We start from the raw sequence: 13,797 nt of genomic DNA, 5'->3' as shown, positions 1-13,797 counted from the left end.
GTCTTATATAACGCAGCAGATTCCGTTACAGTGTCTTATATAACGCAGCAGATTCCGTTACAGTGTCTTATATAGCGCAGCAGAATCCGTTACAGTGTCTTATATAGTGCAGCAGAATCCGTTACAGTGTCTTATATAGCGCAGAAGAATCCGTTACAGTGTCTTATATAGCGCAGCAGATTCCGTTACAGTGTCTTATATAGCGCAGCAGATTCCGTTATAGTGTCTTATATATAGCGCAGCAGATTCCGTTACAGCGTCTTATATAGCGGCAGCAGATTCCGTTACAGTGTCTTATATAGCGCAGCAGATTCCGGTACAGTGTCTTATATAGCGCAGCAGATTCCGGTACAGTGTCTTATATAGCGCAGCAGATTCCGTTACAGTGTCTTATATAGCGCAGCAGATTCCATTACAGCGTCTTAAATAGCGCAGCAGATTCTGTTACAGCGTCTTATATAGCGCAGCAGATTCCATTACAGTGTCTTATATAGCGCAGCAGATTCCATTACAGTGTCTTATATAGCGCAGCAGATTCCGTTACAGTGTCTTATATAGCGCAGCAGATTCCGTTACACTGTCTTATATAGCGCAGCAGATTCCGTTACACTGTCTTATATAGCGCAGCAGAGTCCGTTACAGCATCTTATGTAGCGCAGCAGAATCTGTTACAGTGTCTTATATAGTGCAGCAGATTCCGTTACAGTGTCTTATATAGCGCAGCAGATTACGTTACAGTGTCTTATATAGAGCAGCAGAATCCGTTACAGTGTATTATATAGCGCAGCAGATTCCGTTACAGCGCCTTATATAGCGCAGCAGGTTCTGCTACAGTGTCTTATATAGCACAGCAGATTCCGTTACAGCGTCTTATATAGCACAGCAGATTCCGTTACAGCGTCTTATATAGCGCAGCAGATTCCGTTACACTGTCTTATATAGCGCAGCAGATTCCGTTACAGTGTCTCATATAGCGCAGCAGATTCCGTTACAGTGTCTTATATAGCGCAGCAGATTCCGTTACAGTGTCTCATATAGCGCAGCAGATTCCGTTACAGTGTCTTATATAGTGCAGCAGATTCCGTTACAGTGTCTTATATAGCGCAGCAGATTCCGTTAGTGTCTTATATAGCGCAGCAGATTCCGTTACAGTGTCTTATATAGCGCAGCAGATTCCGTTACAGCGTCTTATATAGCGCAGCAGATTCCGTTACAGCGTCTTATATAGTGCAGCAGATTCCGTTATAGTGTCTTATATAGTTTCTTATTTTTTAAGTTTTTTCTTTTCAAATGTAACATGCAAACACATGTTAGCCACGCCCCCAATTCATTACCGGGGTAGGGGGGCACGAAATATGCCCTTGCTGCGGGCACCATGGCACCTAGCTACACCGCTGTGTGCATCCCATAGGAAGGCAGGCATCACATATTCCATTATTTAATCACATCCCGACTGTACAGACCACACATATCCTCTCCTATCCAATCACATCCCCACTGTACAGGCCACACATATCCTCTCCTATCTAATCACATCCCCACTGTACAGACCACACATATCCTATCCTATCCAATCACATCCCCGCAGTACAGACCACACATATCCTCTCCTATCCAATCACATCCCCACTGTACAGGCCACACATATCCTCTGTCCTATCCAATCACATCCCCACTGTACAGGCCACACATATCCTCTCCTATCCAGGGCCGGTGCAAGGCACCGGAGCGCCCCAGGCGAGTCGGGGTGGGGGCGCCCCGGTGCCGGGCGGGGGGGGGGGGGGGGGGGGTCTTGGTTGGTACCTGCGTAAAAAAAACTTCTGTCCCCGGCGTCCCTGCTGAGTGCTGGTGTAGGGGTGTCCGTGCCGCCGGGGGAGCCTGCGGCGCTGTTATCGTGTATACGCTTGTCGCGCCCGGCGGGGTCCCTACAGTGCATAGAAAATAACTAGCGCTATTTTCTATGCTCTGTAGGGACCCCGCCGGGCGCGACAAGCGTATACACGATAACAGCGCCGCAGGCTCCCCCGGCGGCACGGACACCCCTACACCAGCACTCAGCAGGGACGCCGGGGACAGAAGTTTTTTTTACGCAGGTACCACAGTGCAGGGGGTGAGGGGCGAACTGCCGCCCTCCAGGTGCCGGCGCCCTAGGCAAATGCCTAGAGCTGCCTAGTGGTGGCGCCGGCCCTGCTCCTATCCAATCACATCCGCACTGTACTGACCACACATATCCTCTGTCCTATCCAATCACATCGCCACTGTACAGACCACACATATCCTCTGTCCTATCCAATCACATCCCCACTGTACAGACCACACATATCCTCTGTCCTATCCAATCACATCCCCGCTGTACAGACCACACATATCCTCTGTCCTATCCAATCACATCCCCACTGTACAGGCCACACATATCCTCTGTCCTATCCAATCACATCCCCACTGTACAGACCACACATATCCTCTGTCCTATCCAATCACATCCCCACTGTACAGGCCACACATATCCTCTGTCCTATCCAATCACATCCCCGCTGTACAGACCACACATATCCTCTGTACTATCCAATCACATCCCCACTGTACAGACCACACATATCCTCTCCTATCCAATCACATCCCCGCTGTACAGGCCACACATATCCTCTGTCCTATCCAATCACATCCCCGCTGTACAGACCACACATATCCTCTGTACTATCCAATCACATCCCCACTGTACAGTCCACACATATCCTCTCCTATCCAATCACATCCCCACTGTACAGGCCACACATATCCTCTGTCCTATCCAATCACATCCCCACTGTACAGACCACACATATCCTCTGTCCTATCCAATCATATCCCCACTGTACAGACCACACATATCCTCTCCTATCCAATCACATCCCCACTGTACAGACCACACATATCCTCTGTCCTATCCAATCACATCCGCACTGTACTGACCACACATATCCTCTGTCCTATCCAATCACATCGCCACTGTACAGACCACACATATCCTCTGTCCTATCCAATCACATCCCCACTGTACAGACCACACATATCCTCTGTCCTATCCAATCACATCCCCGCTGTACAGACCACACATATCCTCTGTCCTATCCAATCACATCCCCACTGTACAGGCCACACATATCCTCTGTCCTATCCAATCACATCCCCACTGTACAGGCCACACATATCCTCTGTCCTATCCAGTCACATCCCCACTGTACAGGCCACACATATCCTCAGTCCTATCCAATCACATCCCCACTGTACAGGCCACACATATCCTCTGTCCTATCCAATCACATCCCCACTGTACAGGCCACACATATCCTCTGTCCTATCCAATCACATCCCCACTGTACAGGCCACACATATCCTCAGTCCTATCCAATCACATCCCCACTGTACAGGCCACACATATCCTCTGTCCTATCCAATCACATCCCCACTGTACAGGCCACACATATCCTCTGTCCTATCCAATCACCATCCCCACTGTACAGGCCACACATATCCTCTGTCCTATCCAATCACATCCCCACTGTACAGGCCACACATATCCTCAGTCCTATCCAATCACATCCCCACTGTACAGGCCACACATATCCTCTGTCCTATCCAATCACATCCCCACTGTACAGGCCACACATATCCTCTGTCCTATCCAATCACATCCCCACTGTACAGACCAAACATATCCTCTGTCCTATCCAATCACATCCCCACTGTACAGACCACACATATCCTCTGTCCTATCCAATCACATCCCCACTGTACAGGCCACACATATCCTCTGTCCTATCCAATCACATCCCCGCTGTACAGACCACACATATCCTCTGTACTATCCAATCACATCCCCACTGTACAGTCCACACATATCCTCTCCTATCCAATCACATCCCCACTGTACAGGCCACACATATCCTCTGTCCTATCCAATCACATCCCCACTGTACAGACCACACATATCCTCTGTCCTATCCAATCACATCCCCACTGTACAGACCACACATATCCTCTGTCCTATCCAATCACATCCCCACTGTACAGACCACACATATCCTCTGTCCTATCCAATCACATCCGCACTGTACAGTCCACACATATCCTCTCCTATCCAATCACATCCCCACTGTACAGACCACACATATCCTCTCCTATCCAATCACATCCCCACTGTACAGACCACACATATCCTCTCCTATCCAATCACATCCCCACTGTACAGACCACACATATCCTCTCCTATCCAATCACATCCCCACTGTACAGACCACACATATCCTCTCCTATCCAATCACATCCACACCGTACAGACCACACATATCCTCTGTCCTATCCAATCACATCCCCACTGTACAGGCCACACATATCCTCTGTCCTATCCAATCACATCCCCACTGTACAGACCACACATATCCTCTGTCCTATCCAATCACATCCCCACTGTACAGGCCACACATATCCTCTGTCCTATCCAATCACATCCCCACTGTACAGGCCACACATATCCTCTGTCCTATCCAATCACATCCCCACTGTACAGGCCACACATATCCACTCTCTTCTTATTCACATGTTCATGCTGGGTCACCGTATCATACAGCACACCAGGAACTAATGCCTATTTCCCCATAGATTGTAAGCTTGTGAGCAGGGCCCTCATACCTGTGACCGTCTATAAATACCCTGTTTGTTGTATCACTGTCTCCTAAGGATACGGTCGGTTGGTCGACAGTCATTAGGTCGACACCACTAGGTCGACATACTGCAAGGTCCACAGGGGTCTAGTCAACATGGGACAAGATCGACATGTCATTAGGTCGACACAATCATTAGGTGAACATGGTCTTGGTCGACAGTCAAAAGGTTGACATGGGGTTTTCACTGTTTTTTGAGCCGACATGTGCCAACAGGCGGTATTTCACGCCCTACATCCACTAGGGCGTGTGCCCAGCGTAGCGAGCACAGCAAGCCATGCAAGGGGACTCGGTGCACTTTAAAACTGTGTCCATGTTGACTGTGTTGACATAAAAAAAGTGTAAACCCCCATGTCGACCTTTTGACTGTCGACCTAGACCATGTCGACCTAATGCTTGTGACGACCTAATGACCTGTTGACCTAGACCCCTGTTGACCTTGCAGTATGCCGACCTAGTGGTGTTGACTTAATGACTGTCGACCATCTTTAGGTCAACCAACCAATCCATACCCGTCTCCTATTGTAAAGCACAACGGAGTATGCTGTGCTATATAAAAACTGTTAAACAATAAATAATACATAAATACATATATTCATACTATGGAGTCCAGGATGGAGATTCTGAGCAGTTTGGCTTCTGGATGAATCTGTGTTTAAACCAAAGCAAATGCTTGGACGCAGCCTGACCATTGGTACCGTGTTCCACATATAGGACAATGAATGGTTCCCTCCACGTCTGACAGGTGCTGGAGATGCCACAAGTGGGCTTCTATCTTCAGGGCCCTAAATGAAAAAGGCTTTTTTATTCCACAGTTAAGAACCTTATTCCAAAATAACCTTCTAATATCTCCTAGATATTTCTTCCACCCTCCATTGCATTCTAAGCCATTTAATATCAGATTAGATTTATTAGACATATCTTGGCAGCCACATCAGCAAGCTGCCTCATACAGGTGGTCCCCCCCTTCATATCAAGCTGCCTCATACATCCCCCCCTTCATATCAAGCTGCCTCATACATCCCCCCCCTTCATATCAAGCTGCCTCATACATCCCCCCTCCTTCATATCAAGCTGTTTAATGAGAATAAGATCTGTCTTTTGAAGCTCATTAATGGGATAAATGGGGTGGAACAGGTATGTGGAGGTGGTATCCGGACAGTAATACGGCCGACAATCAACAGGTCGACCCTTATTGGTCGACATAGTCAAAAGGTCAACATAATCACAATAACAATGTCAACGCATCATATGGTTGACATGTTTTTCACTTTTTTTTATTTACTTTTTCATACTTAAAAAACCACCCCCCCCCCCCAAAAAAAAATTCTAATTTAATTGTTTTCTATGTGTCGGTCATTATCATGTCAACCTTTTGCTTGTGTTGACATTTTTTCCATGTCAACCTTGTCAAGTTTGTGGTTGTTCCGTTATTTCGTTTTTGGTGGTAGGTTCTGTTATGGCCACTAGGTGGCACAGTTGCTCTTCAAGCGAAATCTAACCAATAAACCAGGAAAATACAGTATGGAGGGGATCATAGAGGTGGATCCATGCGTATTATCATCAGCATAGTCTGAATCTGTAATAGATCTGGACACATATTCCTGGTAGGAGGCATCTTTGTTCTTATATAAATCATTTGTGATGAAGCTGAAGACATCTATTAGTATTACTTAGATCATACTGCACTCAGACAGCGCAGGAAAAGAAGATTCCTATTTGATTTGTGCAAGGTAAAACAACAGATGCTTGGGTTGAACTAATTCTAATTTGTATCTTTGTATTTGTTTAAAAGTGACGTGTGCATTAATATTTAATAACCCACTCACTGACACTATTGAATCTCATGCACACAACACTTCTTTACAGTTTTATATTGTGTACAAATTTAGTACAGGTCGGGGCCCCCTTATCCGTGTAATCCAAAAATCGAAATATTCCTAAAACCGTGGTTTTACAGAATATTCCGTCTCCCGTTGTCCATGGCGGCCTTCAGGATCCTCTTTAGCGGCATCTCTGGTCCCAGTGAAGTCACCGGCGCCCCCACGCACTTGAGCAATGCACCCCTGGGACAGGATCCTGAAGGCCGCCGTGGACGCCGGAGGACACTGTGGACATCGGAGGACCATCGGAGCACCACCAGGGGACCAGGTAAGTATGGAATAAAAAAAAAATTCAAAATCTGGAAAAATCCCTTATCCAAAATGCTCATGGTCCCGAGCATTTCGGATAAGGGATATTCAACCTGTAATATCAATTTACAATTTCTCAGCCAAGCGCCACACTTCTGTTACACCTGGCATAGGGGGTCATTCAGACCCGATCGCCAGGCTGTTAGTATGCAGAGCCCTGCAATCAAGTATTCGCCGTCCAGCCACAGTGAAATCCCGTCCTGTGCAAGCCTGCAGAATGTTGCGAACATTTTGCAGGTCTGCGATTAGCGGCAAATCCATAAGCAAGCCGATCACCATTTAATGATTTCCCCACTGTGTGCAGTCTGTGCATAGCCCAGAACTTACTCGTGGGTGCGATAGAATCTGGCTGACCGGGGCCCAAGCTGACGTGACAGAACTTCCCTGAAAACATCTGGGCATGTCTGCGTATTCCCTGACACTTACAGAAAACATCCGGTTACAATCCCCAAATGCCAGCTCTCCGTCAATCACTTTGAGTACAGCCATCGATAGATGGATTTGCTGGATGTCATCATAGGATGGACACGTGCATGCGAACTATAAGCCGTACAGTTGTTTAATTATCACCTGGCCTGCAAATTCCGCAACTGTGCCATCTGGTCTGAATAGCCGACATAAAACCAGCAGCCTCTACTGTTGAGGAAGATGAGTGTAAATCCCAAATAAATCTTAGTTTTCAAATATTGGAGTCAGATATAGATATATTCAATTGGTCCCATTTTTGGGGGCTAGCTAAAAAAATGTGACTAATTCAACCCGTGACTATTCAATTGCGAGAATATTCTCCAGTTTTTTTAAATAATTTTTCGCTGAAGTCTTTTCACTTTTTTTTCTCCTTTTTTTTGGGGGGGGGGGGGGGGTGTCGAAAAGGCATCAGCGACACTGAATAAAAAACAGGGAAAGACACCTTTCTTATCAGTTACCTAGCTCCCCACAGGTGATGGCAATCCTACATTACCAGGGGAGTCCAGGAGCAGAGCATTTTCTCCCTGAAGGAGAGGGTCAGGTAGGCAAGTATGGCCTAGACCTCCCTGTCACTGTGCCTGAGTGTGTACACTTCAAACATGTCCAGACAAGGGAGGTCACCGTTAAGGATGGGCATGTTGCAGTCACTCACCTTGGAGCAAGCATCGGCAAGTGTGTATGAACTTAGGGATGCCCCCCCATCAGGTCCCTGACGCTATCAATATCAATGGCTGGGGCATCAGCTAATGTGTATGGGCCTTTACTGCAAGCTCTATGATTCATTTGTCTGTAGATTTGCCCTGCCTTGTTCTGTGTATAGAATGATCATCCATGAATGTATTTTACAATCCTGGAATTGTCATAGGTTCTTATCGTCCATTGACTCCATTTTGCATTCACCTACACAATGTCTTTTTGGGATATTCATGACTTTATTATCTGTACATATATATAATGCTGAATATTGCCTTATAACAAGCAGCAATTTCAGGATGTGAGACACTGGGATGGGGACCAGAGAACCCTTCCTCCCAGTGTCCCTTCACCCCTGCCCTTACCTGCTGATCACTTGCTGTTAGAGCTTAGGAGGAAACATCTATCCCAGGATCAGTAATTCTATAACAGCAGATAGCCAGTAGCAGTATAATAATGTCACGTACCATTGTTTTGGTAGCAGGAATGACAAGCTCAAACAATACCCACACTCAGCGCCACAGGGAACCATGTGCACCTTGCATCAACACATAGGAAACTGGCCAGGATATTACAAAGCCGCGCAAAATTAGAATATGATTCAAAACTCCCTTACGGGTCAGTGCGGAACAATCAGGTTCTCAGATGATTGTAGCAGCAGACACCACAGAGGAAGCAGCCTATAAAGGTGAGATAACAGCCAAGATAGCAGCTTGTATAGTCATGGATTGTGGAGGAAGAATGTGACTAATAAGAAAAACAGGGACAGGGCTGCGGGATACTTGCTGAATGCTTCATCCAATCATCATTTCCGCTTTGTTAAAGGGACACAACACCCGGTTCCACTTTAAGGGGCCTACACATGGGGAGATTTGCTGAGCATTCTGAGCGATCGCACCAGTGGCGTAAGTTCATCCCAGTTGCCCGGAGGCAAGATAGATGTTGGTGCCCCCCCATATGCATGAATGCATGATTTCAAGCGAACTTCGCTCAGGTCCAAATTCGGCCCCGTTTTTGATGGTGGGGGCCTGTGCATGTGTGTACATGCGCATGTGGAGACCCCCATTGCAAACGCCTTTGGAGATTATTATTACACATGCTGAGGCATTCGCTTAGTATTACAGGGTTATTACATGTGCAGAAAGCTTGGAACAGGATACACAATGTGGTCTGTAACGTAATGCAACACTGTATCATTAGAATCAGTTTAAACTAAGTAACATACAGAAGTGTTCAAATAAATCTCCTAACCATAAGTTATACTGTAACCTCTTGGTAGTTCTCCTATATGTATACTGTTCTATAATCAGGAAATCCTCAACCCTAAGCAAAATAAATTAGTTATCAAATAGAACGCCCGTGTTAACTAGTTAAATGATAGTCTCCCTCATATGTCCCAAATGTAAGTTATATAAAATGTTAATGATAAGAGCACAGGAAGCCAAACTGCGTTTTATGCATAATGCATGTCTTTAACAGAAGATACCTGTGTAGACGGAGGGTATGATCACTGGCCTGTGAGTGTCAGGGCTTCCCCCTGCTGTAGCGACTGTGACAGGATGCAAATTTCCCCAATGTTTGGGCTTATTCACCTGACAGCCTGAGAAGGTGGAAGGTCACAAGACCAAGACAGAGGGAGCAGGAGAAATGGGAGAAAGGGGTTGAAGGGACATGATTGTAGGGACAGGACAAAAGGAAAGGCAGGAAAGAGATGTCAGGGACAGTACAGAAGTGACAGGGTTGGGATAGAAATTAGCATCCTAATGGCCAGGATGCCATCCTTCAGAATACCAATGCCAGTATCCTGACATCAGAAGACCAGCACCAGAACCTCGAAAAGGATCAGGATGCTGATGTTCAATATACCAATAGCAACCCAATCGGTGGGCATGTGGGGCTAGTGTGCAGCCGGGGAAGAGGGAGGAAGGGGTAGGAAGTAGTGGGGAAATTTTAGGTTAGGCTACGGAGAGGGGAGGTTAGATTTATGGACTTAGAAGAGGGTGTTAAGCTGCAGGCCAGGGTGGGGGTAGGTTAAGGTGCTGGGGTACCATGGTTAGATTTAGGCTGCAAGTGACGGTTATTGTAAGGGGTATAGGATACGGGGTGCGGGATTCTCCATATTGGGATGCTGTGGATGGTATTTTGACAGACACCATCCCCACCACCAGGATAATGCATGTATCCTGTAACAAGGGACGGCTAGTACAGAGGTGTTAAGACCAGGAAAGATGGAGCAGATAAAGGACAGAGGGGACAGAAGAGAGGAGTGACCGGAACAGTACAGTGGTGACAGAAGGGGGGCAGAAAGGATAGAGACCAGAGAGAGGACATAATACAGCTCCAAGACAGAGGGGGCAGGGACACAATAGTTTGGATAGGGACAGGACAGAGTTCCAGGACAGAGGGGATGCATGTCACATGAAAGAACAAAGAGAACAGAGAAAGGACAGAAGTGGCAGGACCAGGCCAAGGGGACATGAAAGAATAGTGGGGTCAGGATGGAGGCAGGAGTGACAGTGCAGAGGGGGCAGATACAAGACAGGCTTTTTCTTTAATGTACTCACTAGTAGTTCTCCGGGCGATCCCTCTGTCAGCCGCGCTGGTGCTTTTCTATACCCGGGACTGGGATCAGCAGGTCTGTTGCAGGGCAGTGCTGGGGCGCATGCACCCTTCCCCCGAGCACCAGTCAGTGATAGTGTCAGAGGCCGCGGCTTGATCATAGCAGCAGCCAGGTGAGCTGGAGAGAGGCACATGGGGAGCGGGCGGGCAGCCAGTGAGTGAGAGGTCACGTGGGAGATAGCGGCAGTAGCGATGCTGCGCAGCAGTAACAGGGTACAGGGGAGTACCCTGTTACTGCTGTGCAACACCGCCACTGCCTCTGTCTCCGTCTCCCACGTGGCTGGGTAGTGAATCCTGCTCTATGTCACAGCCCGCAGCAGTAGCCGGCGGCTGCTAAAACTGAGGGGAGGGGGTGCTTTTTAGCTGCCACTTTATACACTTAGGGTGAACAAGGAAACGGAACATCGGGAGGCAATGGAGCCAGTGCCCCCTTTGGGGCTGGCGCCCGGCGGCAGGTGACTCAATTGCCTCCGGGAGTTCCGCCACTGGATCGCACAGAATCCTCAGCAAAATCGCTTAGCACACACCGATGTGTCAGCGCTGTGTGCTGAGTGATCTGTCAGGGCCAGTGTTCTCCGGTGAGATTACTGGCCCTGACGTGTGGGGCCACACATTGCTATGGCCCCTACACACTAAGCGATGTAGGGGTATTTTGTAAGTGATGTAATGTAGGCCCGGATTATACAATGTATACTTGTGAGTAGGGCGCTGTGACCTCTATGTCTGTCTGTTATTACTCAATCTTCCGCCTGGCTTACTATGCAGCCCTATAGTGATATATACATCACTTATGCCAAATGTATATAATAAAGCCCCAGTAGGGGGAGACATTGCACAGGGAATACGAGTGTCTTGCAAACACCCAGATTACGGACCTTATTCTGGTTGACACGCAAAACTGTGAGATTCACAGCTATGCGTGTCATCTATGCGCCACACGAAGTCCGCCCCCCCTTCCCCCCCCCAGCACGCCGATTTCGGGACAAAATCATTTGATGGTTTCCAACCATCAAATGATTTAGCAAGTACTGCCAGATCTGTGGATGCCCTGTACGGGAAGCATGCAAGCAGCTGACATCAGCTGCCCGCCCCCCGCATCCGCCTCACCGGTGCAACACCATGGGAAGGCCCAGCGTTTTCATGGGAATGCCCATGAAACGCTGGGCGGATTCGGGGGGCGGATGCGGGGGGTGGGCAGCTGATGTCAGAACGCCCATGGGAACGCCCATGAAACGCTGGGCGTTCCAATGGGCGTGACAATGGCCCCCAGCCCCATGCCCCCCACCGGCACTGCTGGCCTACAAATTGCATCACTCCCGTGAGGCCACGCCCCCATTTTTCCGCTGTGGGGTCTTTGTGAGCCTCTAGCCATGCCCGCAGACCCTCTACCTGTGGGAATAGACACTGTGTGCATCGCAATGTCTATTCACCGCTGCTCAGTGGGTGACAGGGGGGGCTCCCAACTGCCCCCCCATGCCGCGGGACACTGACGGCTGCGGGCGGGATGCGGGAATGTCCACAAAGAACGGGACGTTCCCGCGGAAAGCGAGACAGTTGGGAGCTATGGATTGCATACAATACATTGGGGCATATGTACTAACCAGCGTTAAGTGCATTTCTGCACTTAACGCTGGTTAACTGGGGGGATTACGTTTACCCCAATGTATTACCTAACGTGCGCTAGTGACAGCCCGCCAAGTTACGCTTGGCTGGGCTGTCCCCTGCAATCCCCCCCCCCAGTGATTAGCGGCCAAGGTGATGTATTAAAAGCAGCCCAGGCTGTGGGGACAACGCTAGCCCTGCTTCTGGCTTGGGCTGCGCTGGAGTTCTCGCGGTTTTAGCGAGATCTCACCCATGCCCAGAAAGACGGCCGTGGGGGGGGGGGGGACTGGAGCCGCGAGTGCGCATGCGCAGGGCCCCGGGGGAGCTGATAAGGAGAGCCGTTAACGCTGGGCATAACGGCTCTCCTTATTGGCTTCAGGGTGGTTAATACATCTGCCTATAACGTTTGCCCGCTTCGCCACTTTATGCTGGAGAAGGGGGACTCGTTATTTAAAAAACGTTATAGGCAGATTGATACATCTGCCCCATTGTATGCAAAAGGACTGCATACAATGCATCGTATACATGTTCCCGGGCGGTTCAAGGGGGGATCATGGGCGTCTTCTCCCTTCAAAGAAGTAGCAATGTATATATTAATTATATGCGATTAGATTCTTTATATATTATATATGTAAAACATTTACTTAACAATAAAGTAATTTAATAAGCAGAGATAGAAGTTAATGGCCGTAAAATACTTACATAAATGACAGTGGGTGGAGTTCAATATAGCAAACTTTGCAGCCACTGATAGATCAAACACTTATAAGCAGATCATTCAAAACATTTTAAAACTTTATTGACAACTTAACAAAACGCCAAAGAAATTGCAGTACAGTAGCTCTTGCAATAATGATATAAATTGGCAGTTTTGAGCTAAGTACTGTAGCAGGTGACCCTCCTACCATTCATGCACTGTTTGGAAGGGGATATACCCTCACTATGAGTAGCAGAGGGTAGCTTTCCAGTATGCATATCCTAAAAAACAAACACATTATAACATGCTTCACATGCCAGTACACAATATGGCTTCCCCCTTGCTACAGAGATCTCTTTATACTCCGGGTGGATTTTGAGGGAATCTCTGAGTAAAAACTCAATGCGAGGTTGGGTTCGACATAAAAGACTTGATTTACTCAGTCCTGGCTGCATGCCACCTCATATTTTCAAGCTATTTCAAGCTTCAGGGCTAGTTTTTCTCTGAGTGACTATTCACGCTACAACTTGTCTTGGAGGATACAGACATTGCAAGTTTATTCTTGACAGAGATGCCTGAGAGCGTTCACTTAACCCTCTTTATGCTGAAAGAGATTGGAAGTGAATGGCGGGGGCCATTTTACCCCATTGTCTGCTCTTCTTAATATCCAGTCTTGCTTCATTATTTTGCTGGTTTCAAATTCTAAAGTCCCCTGTCATATACTGGCACTATATAAACAAGTAATACTAGTAGCAAGTGACACAACTGCATGATGCTTCTAGCACCAAAGAGGTCTACGTACTGTTTATTATTGCAGCTATTT

Source organism: Crinia signifera, chromosome 7 (genome assembly GCF_055691185.1).
Source record: "Crinia signifera chromosome 7, ASM5569118v1, whole genome shotgun sequence".
NCBI classification, from domain to species: domain Eukaryota; kingdom Metazoa; phylum Chordata; class Amphibia; order Anura; family Myobatrachidae; genus Crinia; species Crinia signifera.
This window is presented reverse-complemented; position numbering follows the sequence as displayed.